Source organism: Cebus imitator, unplaced genomic scaffold (assembly GCF_001604975.1).
Source record: "Cebus imitator isolate Cc_AM_T3 unplaced genomic scaffold, Cebus_imitator-1.0 Scaffold588, whole genome shotgun sequence".
Taxonomy (NCBI): domain Eukaryota; kingdom Metazoa; phylum Chordata; class Mammalia; order Primates; family Cebidae; genus Cebus; species Cebus imitator.
The window spans coordinates 207640-221171 of NW_016107903.1; positions in this window are offsets into that span (position 1 = coordinate 207640).

Consider the following 13532-nt stretch of genomic DNA (forward strand, 5'->3'; position numbering starts at 1 on the left):
GTTTTGTAGAGATGGAACTCTTGAACTCTGGCCTCAAGCAATCGTCCCTCTTTGGCTTCCTGAAGCGTTGGGATAACAGGCATGAGTCACGGTGCCCGGTCAAGGAATAATTTCAAATAAAGGGAAAATTATATGTACAGATATGTTTGCTGCAGTATTACATATACACAGCATAAAAAATTGAAGACAACCTTATTGAACAACAGAGGTTTAAACGCGATGACCACCCTCGGTGACAGGTATGACTGTATGACACACAGTACGATGCAGGAGATCGCAGCAGTGAGGGGAAGTGCTGATTCTACGACGATAGAAATGGAAGAGGCAGGATTCTCGTTCCAGCTCTAATTATGTGAAATCCATACCTCCATAAAGATAAGTGCTGGAAGGAAACACGAACACATGAGCCTGACTTGCTTTGTTGCGTGGCAGGATGGTGGTCGAGCACTCTCATGGCGACTTACTCTTCTCACACACCATGTAACAAGCTCAGAGAAAGGGTTGAGTACTAACATAAAGATTTTCCTTTTCTTTGAGAGACAGGGTCTCGCTCTGTCGCTTAGGATGGAATGCAGTGGTGCAATCTCTGCTCACTGCAACCTCCGCCTAATCCTTCCACCTCAGCCTCCCAAGTAGCTGGGATTACAGGCATTGCACCATCATGCCTGGCTAAATTTTGTATTTTTAGTAGAGATGGGGGTCTCACTATGTTGCCCAGGCTTGTCTTGAACTCCTTAGCTCAAGGGATCTCCCTGCCTTGGCCTCCCAAAGCGTTGGGATTATAGACGAGAGCCACCGCACCCAGCCAGGTTTTTAACCACTGGAAATGTGTTCCAAAACACCTTGACCATCAAAAGGAGCAGGCACTGGCTTTTTGAGTCTTGGCTTGTATAATTTTACAATTGCTTATCTACTCACTGCACTGAGTTTAGTTAGCTCTAAAAAAATGTTTCACATCACGAGAGAGATTCTGTGGGCTTATTTTATTATCTTCTGGAATGAAACTCTTGGAGAAGTTTTATAAAGGGACTTTCCCCAGAAAGGAGTTTGATTTCTCACCTACTTCCTCCTCTACTCACCCACGGGAGGTTTGACTGAGGTCAGAAAGCTCTTGTGGTGGCCACAAATTGTAATTCAGATCTCTTCAGAGACAAAGCGAGTGCTGCCTGGACTTGCTTTCTTTAAGGGGAAAATTGAAAGCAATGAGTGGGAGTAGGTTTGCCCTTTTTTGGGGTTTGCATCTCTCAACCTTATCGACTCCAGTTATTCCTAAAATGAGAGATGATACAATTAGGTCGTCGGTCCTCAAAAATGTGTCCCCCCGACCAGCAGCACCAGCATGACCTGGAAATGTTTTAGAAATGCATATTCTCAGGCCCCACCCAGGCTTACTGAATCAGCAATCTGTGTTTTAATCAGCCTCTTGGTGACTCTACTGGTGCTCAGCTCTGAGGACCACTGCCTTTGTGGCACACAAGATGATTTTAGGTGTCCATGGACACAGTGTTAGATAACAGTGATTCACTTGGAGGGGAAAGTAATGCCTTTTCAAATTTCAGTCATTCTGATTACACAATGAGAAGATCTCAGGTACTGCTAAGGTATCTTTAACTCTTCTAATAATTACATATTTCTCTTTGTAAGGAAGACAGATCAGGCCTCAGACACAGAGCCTCTGGCAACCAAAGTCCTGGGAATCTAATAACGCTTTATTTTTGTTTGTGTTTCTTATGGCTATTTTCTATCTATGGCAAAGGAAACTAGGTTTTTTTTTTTNTTTTTTTGTTTTTTTTTTGTTTTTTTTTGTTTTTTTTCTAAATTTGGGGTGGTGATGTAAAGTTAATTTAATTTAATTTAATTTAATTTATCTATTTTCTGGAGATAGGATCTTACTCTATCACCCAAGCTGCAGAGCAGTGGCACAGTCAGAGCTCACTGCAGCCGGCTGGGCTCAAGTGAGCCTCCCACCTCAGCCTGTTGAGTAGCTGGAACTACAGGCATGTACCATCATGCTTGGCTAAATCAAAAATAACTTTTTTTTTTTTTTTGTAGAGATAGTGTCTCAGCGTCTTGCCCAGGCTTGTCTCAAACTCCTGGGCTCAAATGATCCTCCGAAAGCACTGAGATTACAGATGTGAACCACCGCACCTAGCTGTAAAGTTTATTTAAAAGTAAGTTTGGCCTGGCACAGTGGCTCATGACCGTAACTCCAGCACTTTGGAAGACCAGTGAAGGAGGATCACTTGAAGCCAGGAGTTTGAGAACAGCCTGGGCAAGATGGTGAGATCCCTGTCTCTACAAAAGTGTTTTTTTAATTTTTAATTTTAGATTAGCCAAGCATGGTGGCATATCCCTGCAGTTCCAGTTACTTAAGAGTCTGAGGTGGGAGGGTCGCTTGAAGCCAGGAGTTCGAGGCTGAGGCTGCAGTGAGCTATATCGTGCCACTGGACTCCAGCCTAGGTGACAGAGCCAGACTCTGTCTCAGAAAAAAAAAGAAAAAGAAATTCAGTTAATTCTTTTTTTAAAAGAATCAGTTTCAACAAAAATACGTAGGGAAGTGCAGTGATAATATATGATTTGTCAAAAATCACAAGGGAGGTACAAAACTGACTGAAGTTTAGAAAACACTGTGCTAGGGCACACCACAGGGAGAACGGCAAGGAAGAGGGCCTTCAAAAATGTGACAGCAGAGAAGCAATCAGGTGGGTTAACTAAAAAAGAAATACACGTCTTCCACTACATGAAAAATGTCACAACGTACTAATTAAAGAGAAAATTGATCAACGCCAGAGCTAGAGCTAAACTCATCAACTTTAATGCGATAGGAACCCATTCCTGGAAAGTCTCTCTCTTCCTGCGGCTGACAGTTCTGGGAGAACATAATGACATTTAGACAGACATGCAAGGCTTGAACTCAACATGCCACTATCCCAATTATCTTTAACCACACATTCTTTTTTATTGTTGTTGCCCCAAGTCACCTTTCCCAGAGGAAATCTTTGATTTGACTTTCTTAGAAACCTTTTATTTGATGACAGATTTGCCTTTGACACATACTCATAAGCAATTTCCTAGAGATTGCTTTAGCACTGAGAACCAGTTAGATACCATGATGTTGAGGCTATTTAATTAACAAAGGTGAAGAGAATGGCAATGCTTGCTGTTGGCAATGCTGTGTTGGAAGCAGGCCTCAAACACCCGCAGTGGGGAAAGTATTTAAACAGCCTTTGGGGAAGGGAAATTTGGCAACATGTATCACAGACCTTTAAAAATGGATGTATCTGTTGATCTAGCAATTCCATTCTAGCAATGTATCCCAAGGAAATAGCCAGACATATGCTTAAATACATTTGTATAAATATATCATTATTGTACTTCAAAGAATTTTTTTTTTGTTTGTTTTAGAGACAGGGTCTCACCATGTTACCCTGGCAGGTCTCAAACTCCTGGGCTCAGGTGATCCTCTTGCCTCAACCTCCCAAAGTGCTGAGATTACAAGTGTGAGCCACCATGCCCAGCCAAAAAGTTGTAAAACTATATAAATATGTAAAAGTTATGGCTTGGTCAAGACAAATTTGGTGAGTTCATGAGAAGAGTATTGTGTAGCCACTAAAACTCAGCTTATAGTTGATAACAAAGGAAACTTGCAACAATATGTTGAGTTTAGTTTTTTTCCTTCATTCACCAAATACTTGAGAGCTCCATGAACGCTGTCAGGGACAGACACTGTTCTAGGCTCTGGGGATACAGCAGTAAACTAGAGCCATCATTCCTGCAGCAAGAACTGTACAGAGCACTTTTACAAAGGACACATTAAGGATATGGTGGGAGTGTGTATAACAGGAACGCCTCACCTTGAAACACTGTGATATGCACCCAGTAAGAACAATACCCAGCAGAGGTGGACACACAGTAGGCATTCAATAAATAACCCTTGACTGAGTTTATTTAGGGCCAAATATGCCAATCTCAACACTACCCTGGTTAGCAGCTGCCATGCAGGTCAGGACCAGAAACCACCCTTTCTCCTGCCCTGAGGCTGGGCCTGACTGCTTCATGAGACTCCTCTTTTTTTTTTATGGCAACTCCTCTCCAGTGGTCCTGGTTTCTCCTTGGCAATTTAGCCTTGGTCAGTGTTTGCATTTGTCTTAATACTGTTTGCAGAATTTGAGTCACCTCCCTTCCTCAGAAAGATCCTTTAGTGTCTCTATATATCACTAGAAGGAGGGTGAGGTGAGAGGTGGGGCTGGGGCAATACTGTCTACAGAACTCTCCAGATGGCATCACATCCTAGTGCCTGCTGCATATATAACCTGCCCTGCAAATATTTACAGTGCCTTGAAAAATATCTCCATATTGCCAATAATGGCTTCTTAGAGGGTGACATAATATGTGGGTTTGTGAGTTGAAAAACTAATTATTGGCCAGGTGTGGTGGCTCATGCCTGTAATCCTAACACTTTGGGAGGCCAAGGCAGGTGGATCGCTTGAGGCCAAGAATTTGAGACTAGCCTGGCCAACATTGCAAAACCCCATCTCTACTAAAAATATGAAAAAAAAATTAGGCAGATGTGGCAGCACATGCCTGTAATCTCAGTTTCTTGGGAGACTGAGGCACGAGAATCACTTGAACCCAGGAGATGGAGGCTGCAGCGAGCCGAGATTGCACCATGGCATTTCAGCCTGAGGGACAGAGTGAGAATGGTTTCAAAAAAGAAAAAGAAAAGAAAAGAAAAACTAGTTACCAATAGGACATAAGCTCTGGGATTCTTTCCTCCCTTGAAAAATCTTAAATTTTCAATGGAAATGACCTGATGTTCTTAGAGCTGAGTTCCCAGAGTGGTGTCCTCAAATGGAGGATCACTTTCCCCATTGCCCCAACTTGGAGAATTAAGAGTGAACTGGATACCATTTCATAGTCACTGGAATAACTATTGAAAAAAGGTAAATGCAAGTGTTGGTGGGTACATGGAGAAATTGGAACTGTGATACACTGCTATTGAGAATGTAAAATGGTACAGCCAATCTGGAAAACAGTAGGACAATTCCTCAAAAAGTTAGACATAGAATTACGATTTTGATGCAGTAATTCCATTCCTAAGTATATACTCAAGAGAAATGAAAATATGTCTGCACAAAAACTCATACATGAATGTATATCACAGCATTATTCATAATAGCCAAAAGGTAAAAACAACCCAATGTCCATCAACTGATGAACAAAACGAGGTGCATCTACATGATGGAATACAGAGGCTCTTCAACTAACAATAGAGTTATGTTCCAATAAATCCATTACAAGATGAAAACATTGTAAGTTGAAAATGCATTTAAACCATCTAACACACACATCATTGCTTAGTCTAGCCTACCTTAAACATGCTCAGAACACTTACCTCAGTCTATGCTTAGGCAAAACCATTGAACACCAAGTCTATTTTATAATAAGTTTTGAATATTTCATGCAATTTCTTGAATGCTGTATTGAAAGTGAAAACAGTATGGGTATCACTGTAAAGTCAAAAGATCACAAGTCAAGGACCGTCTATACTATTTGACCATAAAACGGAATGAAGTACTAACATATGCTACAGCATAGATGGACTTTGAAAATATTATGCTAAGTGTAAGGCGCCAGACAAAAAAGACCACATACTGTATGAATCCATTTATAATAAATGTTCAGAATAAGCAACTCTACAAAGGCCAAAAGCAGGGTAGTAGTGCCTAAGGATTGGAGGACATGGGAGGTTTGGAGTATGATGGCTGAGAAGTTCAGGTTTCTTGTGGGAATGATGAAAATGTTCTAAAATTGAGTGTGTTAATGATTGTGGTGATGCACTGAATTTATTTTTTTATTTTTGAGACAGAGTCTTGCTCTGTTGCCCAGGCTGGAGTGCAGTGGCATGATGTTGGCTTACTGCAACCTCTGCCTCCCGAGTAGCTGGGATTACAAGTGCCCACCACCACATCCAGCTAATTTTTGTATTTTAGTAGAGATGGGGTTTCACCATGTTGCCCTGACTGGTCTTGAACTCCTGACCTCAAGTGATCCTCCCACCTTGGCCTCCCAAAGTGCAGTGTGAGCCACTGTGCCTGGCCGATGCACTGAATTTAAATGAGTAAATTAAATTGTTTGGTGTGTGAATTATATCTCAATAAAGCTGTTACCAAAAGGAAAAAAAAAATTTTTTTCTTTTAATGAATTAGTAATGATTAGATGAAAACCCCTCCAGGGAAATTTGAGAGAGGACTGTCTTAAAGGAATTTTTTTACTCAGAAAAAGCCTCTCTCTACTACATATAAGCTTTTGCAATGACCACAGAAAATAGATTTTGAGATATGGAAATTTCAAAAAAATTTCTTTGCACTTGCATTGGGGACCAAAAAGCAGCTGTTGAGATGATAATTTTACTTTATAAAACATGTCTGTTGCAAATTTATGTGGGAAGGGATATCTTGTTTTTCATTGTAACTTTTGGCCATCTGGTAAGTAAGGAAAGCTGCTTTACATTATTTGTGAGTCATACAACATTAGTTGTTAAAATGACTTTACAACGGGATAAAATTTGCAAGTAAGTGCAGTTTTGCCTTGTAGTTATAAGTTGAACTAATTAAGAAGCATTGGCCAGGTGCAGTGGCTCATGCCTGTAATTCCAGCACTTTGAGAGGCTGAGGCAGGCAGATCACTTGAGGTAAGGAGTTCAAGACCAGCCTGGCCAACAGAATGAAACCTTGTCTCTATTATTAATACAAAAATAGCTGAGTATAGTGGAACACACCCATAGTCCCAGCTACTTGGAAGGCCAAGGCTGGAGAATTATTTGAATCCAAAAGGTGGAGGTTGCAGTGAGCCAAGATCGGGCCACTGCACTCTAACCTGGGTGACATCCAGATTCCATCTCAAGGAAAAGAAAAAAAGCATTATCTAACCTTCAGCAAAAGATTATTTGAAAAGCCATCCAGTGTTCGATAATGGTGATTGAAAGTGGTTCTTCTCACTCAAAATAATCTTAGTCCTGTGCTCAAAACTTGCAATAAAATGTTGCCATTGCTAAGCCATGAAACTGCTGTATAGTAGAGTGAGCAAGAGTATTGAGAGTATTTAGCTTCTCTATCTGACAAAAATTCATGGAACCAATGATGGTTAAGTCTGTTTAGAGGGTATGAGGTTCACTCTTGACTCTTCTGGTTCAATAACACATGATGTATTTAAACATTTTCTGCAAAATACTTGCTCCTGCATGCAATGAATAACCACATATTTTAAACACCTCATAATTTTACAAGCTTTGAAAATGTGCCCAACTACAGATGGTTCTGTTCCAACATATTTTTACCACCATCAATTGTAATATATCTTAGAGGATTCTACTTCAGTTTATACTGAAATATTGCATTTCTAAGTTCTTTGAAAATATTTGTTAAACAAAATAAAACCAGTTTTATTGAGATCTAATCCACATAATATAATACTCACCTATTTAAAGTGTATAATCCCATTAAAATTATTCTTGCCTATAGTTGTTCCACAGAGGCTAGTTATACAGGCTTATTATTTAGTCACTTCAAACTTGTCATTGATTCCTTAAATAAACAGCTGAGTAGTATTGGTAGCAACTGTTAGCTCATCAAGATTCAAAGGAAACCACTCAGAGTCATTTGCCTTGTTTTAAAATTGACTATTGATACTGTTCCCAATGATGTCAACTCTCCGAGCAAGTATTCTTTCCAAAGCAGTCTTGAGCAAGTTTTGCATAGTCTTGAACAAGTTTCTTTCCTCTGTATACATTTTTTTGGCTGCTGCAATCAAACACAATGTAATCAACTCATCCCTAAATGGCTTTCCTTGCTTCACTTAGAAATGAAGCACTCAGAAACTTGCTTTCATTGCAGCTTTATTTACATTATTTAATTTTAAGAAGAAATTCTGCTATGATGAGATGTTCCATTTTAAATTTTCTGTTTTTTTCTATGGTTGCTTCCCTGTGAGTTGGGAATATTGTGACATGTGTTTAGTGAAGTAATATTAACATAAACTTATTTTAGCCTATCTATGTTGTCATTGCACAGTACACACAATGCTTTGCCATCTATTTTGATAACAAAATAATCCCTACTCCATACCCCAAAATAATACACACTGTGACTTAAATGCATGACATTTGAAGTCCCTTTTCTCTTCTTTTCTTGTTTTGACATGATGAGTATGCATTGATAATTTAATAAAAAGAAAGAAAATGGGCCAGGTGCGGTGGCTCATGCTCGTAATTCCAGCACTTTCAGAGGCTGAGGCGGGCAGATCATTAGAGGCCAGGAGTTCGAGAGCAGCCTGGCTAACGTGGTGAAACCCTGTGTTTACAAAAAACACAAAAATTAGCCAAGCATGGTGGCAGGTGCCTGTAGTCCCAGCTACTTGGGAGGCTGAGGCAGGAGAAATGCTTGAACCCAGGAGGCAGAGGTTAAAGTGAGCCAAGATTGCGCCACTACACTCCAGCCTCGGTGACAGAGCAAGACTCTGTCTCAAAAAAACCCAACCAAACAAAAAGAAAATGTCACAGTATAACCATACGCATGGCATTTGAAACACTGTTGAGGCATAGCTGTGTCACTGACATGTGTAGTGTTCTGTTTCAGTGTGCAGTGGTGAGGACATCACATACAGCCTCTAACATGACTACTATGCTATTACAGCACCAATGCAGCTACAGACAATATGCACACAAATGAGTGTGGCTGTGTTCCAATAAAACTTTCTTGTATATAATTTTCATATTTTACAGATTATTACTTTAAAATTTCATTTCAGTAATTTAAGATGCAAAAATCATTCTTAACTTCTGGATCCTACACAAATAGGCAGCTGGCTGAATCTAACTTGTGATGTATAGGTTGCCAACCTCTGATCTAGAGGCTATCAGCTCAATGAAGATAGGTCTTCCCTCATCAATGTAAGAGCTCATCCCTGCCCAACAGCATCCCAAAGATTGAAAGGGGAGATGGGCTCTCAATTTTAACCTCCTAAAATAACCACAAGGCTTGACCTCCTTTAGGATGTCAGAAACCACCATCTTTCAGAACTTTTATCTCAGGCTAGGTTGAATATTACAAGACATCCATTGTCTCCTTCAACTCAACTCTGAAAAGTCAGTTTTAGGGTCACATTTTTACTGACTAAAACACTCAGCAAAAGAGAAGTAAAGTAACAAAGGGATATGTGTCAGATCTGGGACCGAATCCCAGGTTTCAAGGCCACACTATACTCACCAGGCCACATGGCCACTATTTCATCCAGACACTTATCTATACCTGCCCCACATCCCCGCCCATGTTCTCCACCTGGGCCTCCTCTCAGAATCACTGATGACGTTTGCCTGTATCCTGTCTAGTAGATCAACACAGCTGTGGTTGCAGGCCTGCCCTCCCCAATACGCTTTGGTAGCTCATGTGCTTTTATGACACACACTTTCAATGACTATGTGTGCCACAGAAAGCATAATAAACTGGACTATTATTCCAATCCTTCCATAATCCAGCTATGTAACCAGCAAAATACTTTGCCCTCTTTGATCTTTGGTTTTCTTATCTGGAAAATAGGACTGGGGAGTTGAGTGATACCAACATTTCCAGAGCTCATTTCTAATTTTAGTCTTCCATGAGTCAGCTGATTGCCTGCCATGTTTTATTACCCACATGTTGCAACATCACATTACTAGTAACTTACAGAAAGTTATTACGGCTGATAGACCAGAGAATCATGGACCGTGAACCTTGCTTTAGATATATGACACAATAGTCTATTAATAATACCACCCTTGACCTGTCAACTGGTTGGCACATTCACAAGGATATTTAAGAATAAATTAACTGTGTTTCCTATTGAGACTCAAAAAATAAAAATAAAAATAAAAATACATTAGCCAAAAATGCCAGCTTGATCTTCAGCCAAATGCATGAACCAAAGAGGGGACAGAATGGGGCATTATAGAATGGGGAGGGGCTAAAACGAAAGCCAATTTTAGAAGTATTTATTAAGCACCTACCATGTGTTAACAGGAGGGAGTAGGGGTTGATACCAAAACAAATAGATAAATAAGACTGAGGTCTCTGTTCCTGAAGAGTCCACAGTGTAGTGGGTGATGACCAAGAAGCTAATAATAGAAATTTAAGAATAATACACATTTAGGAATCAATAGCATTGATGCCAGTGAGTTTTTTTTTACCTGTCTGCCACTGTAGAGAAATAGGAGGAGAAAGTCTGCTTTATTGTGATGCCTATCAATCAGGGTACAGAGAGGCTCAATGAACATTCATGGCCTCAAAGTTCCATTATCATTGACGGTTACTCTGACTTAATTCTTTGGACACAAGCAGTGTTGGGGGGCAAGAGAGTGAGTAGGATGTGCTCCTCTCATTACAGTGTGCTTCTCAACTTGTTTCACAGTTTAGGAGGTTGTTGGTAATATGACAAAAAAAGAAACACAGCATTATGTGAAATCAGCTACATAACAGCGCAATCCAAGTCACAATTCAATTGATTGATTCATAGTGTGAACTACAAAAGACCCCAAAAGCAACAGAAAGCAAAAATAAATGGGACCTAATTAAATTAAAAGGCTTCTGTACAGCAAAAGAAATAATCATCCGAGTAAATAGACAACCCAAGGAACAGGAGAAAATATTTCCAAACTATGCATCTGACACAGAACTAATATCCAGAATCTGCAACAAACTCAAATGAGCAAGAAAAAAAAAATAAGCCCATCAAAAAGTGGGCTAAAGGCTGGGTGCGGTGGTTCACACCTATAATCCCAGCACTTTGGGAGGCCCAGGCAGGAGGATCACTGGAGCCCAGGAATTTGAGAACAGCCTAGGCAACATGGCAAAATGCTAGAAAAAGCTATTTTGGACATTGGTCTAGGCAAAGAATTTATGATTAAGACCCCCAAAGCAACAAAAAGCAAAAGTAAATGCGACCTAATTAAGCTAAAAAGCTTCTATACAGCAAAAGAAATAATCATCAGAGTAAATAGCCGACACACAGGAGAAAATATTTCCAAACTACCTGTTGGGGTTATCATGAGAATTAAATGAGTCAATATGCATTAAATACAGCATTAATAAAATCATATGTATTAAATTGCATATATAAATGTATTTGTTAAATATATATTTTGGACATTGGTCTAGGCAAATAATTTATATCTAAATAGTTTTTTCTAGGTTTTCTTCTATAATTTTTATGATTGCAGGTCTTAAAAGTCTTTGATCCATCTTGAGTTGATTTTTGTGTAAGGTGAGAGAAAGGAATCAAGTTTCATTCTCTTACATATGGCTATCCAGTTTTCCCAGCACCATTTATTGAATAGAGTGTCCTTTTCCCAATTTCTATTTTTGTATGCTTTATCAAAAATCAGTTGGTTGTAAGTGTTTACTCTATTTCTGGGTTCTCTATTCTGTTCTATTGGTCTATATATCTACTTTTATACCACTACCATGCTGTTTTGGTTATTATAGTCTTGCAGTATAATTTGAAGTTGAGTAATGTGATGCTTTTCCTTAGGATTGCTTTGGCTATGGGCTCTTTTTTGGTTCCATATGAATTTTGGTTTTTTTTTTCTAATTTTTTGAAAAATGATATTGGTATTTAGATAGGAATTGCATTGAACCTACTTTGGGTAGCATATTTATTCTTGATATTGATTCTTCCAATCCATGAGCATGGAATATAATAAATTTCCACTTGTTTGCATCATCTGTGATTTCTTTCAGCAGCGTTTTGTAGTTCTCCTTGCAGAGATCTTTTACCTCCTTGGTTAAGTATATGTGTAGGTATTTTATTTATTTATTTATCTATTTATTTATTTATTGCAGCTATTGTAAAAGGGATTAAGTTCTTAATTTGATTCTTGGCTTTGTCATTGTCGATGTACGGTAGTGCTACTGATTTGTGTACATTATTTTTTGTAACCTGAGGCTATATTGAATTTAATTATCAATCTAGGAGTCTTTTGGAGGAGGCTTTAGGGTTTTCTAGGTATGCAATTACATAATTGGCAAACAGAGATCGTTTGACTTCCTGTTTTCCAATGTGGATGCCCTTTATTTCTTTCTCTTGCCTGACTGCTCCAGCTAGGACTTCCAGTACTATGTTGAAGAGGAGTGGTGAGAGTGGGCATCCTTGTCTTGTTCCAGTTCTAAGTGGGGATGGTTTCAACCTTTCCCCATTCAGCATGTTAGCTGTGGGTTTGTCATAGATGGTTTTTATTATTTTGAGGTATGCACCCTCTATGCTTAGTTTGTTGAGGTGTATTTAATATTTTTTAAAGCAAAGGATCTCCATCTGATGTCTTAAAACATTTCTCTTCCACCTGTGCTGGTTTTACCTGTAATACTGTTGTTTTTCACAAAGGATGCTGTTGGGACACATCCGCTTCATCTGGAGAGGTTTCTCTACATCTTCCTTCTCTATAGCCATCCTCTTCATAAATGCCCTGTGCCCTTGCAAGCTAAGGGTCAAGAACAGTAGTTCCTCCTTATCCATGCAGCATTTGTTCCAAGACCCCCAAGTGGATGTCTGAAAACATGGATAGCACTGAACTCTCTCTATATAGTAAAACTATATTTTTCTTTACACATGGTTTACATATATATATATATATATATATATATATATATGTTTGTTTGTTTGTTTGAGATGGAATCTCACTCTGTCACCCAGGCTGGAGTGCAATGGTGCATGCAATCTTGGCTCACTGCAACCTCTGCCTCCCAGGTTCAAGTGATTCTCCTGCCTCTACCTCCTGAGTAGCTGGGATCACAGGTGCCTGCCACCACGCCCTGCTAATTTTTTTGTATTTTTAGTACAGACAGGGTTTCGTCATGTTGACCCATTTGGTCTTGAACTCCTGACCTCAGGTGATCTGCCCACTTTGGCCTCCCAAAGTACTGGGATAACAGGTGTGAGCCACTGCACCCAGACTATATTTTTAAATAACATCAACTCTCTCATTCTTTCAGCTAGAAGTGAGAAGTCTCTGATAACAGTGTTTTTACATGAGGGGGTCCCTTTTCTGTGATTTTAGAATTTTATGTACATATATTTCAGTGAATTAGCAGAACCTTGGAATAAGTAAGAAATCCATTTACCACAAGTTTCAAGTGCTTTCAGGATTCTTTTGGTCTTTGGATCACCAAACATCAGAAGGGGTTTGTAGGAGGTGAAGAGGACAGCAATTGCCCTTTCTAAGGCTGCTGGGCGTCTTTGTGGCCCTCCCTGCAGCTAAGGATCTCCCCTGTCATGAGGCCAGCCTCTGCAAGGTAGAAGCCAGGAACTTGCTATCACAGCCTCTCTTGTTGCTGGGGTACTGGCCTGTTACCTGGCACCATAAGTCAGAGGCATCTGCCTAGAACTTGTATTTAAAAGAGAAATGAGCCAGACACAGTGACTCATGCCTGTAATACCAGCATTTTGGAAGGATGAAGTGGGCAGATCACCTGAGGTCAGGAGTTCGAGATCAGCCTGGCTAACAT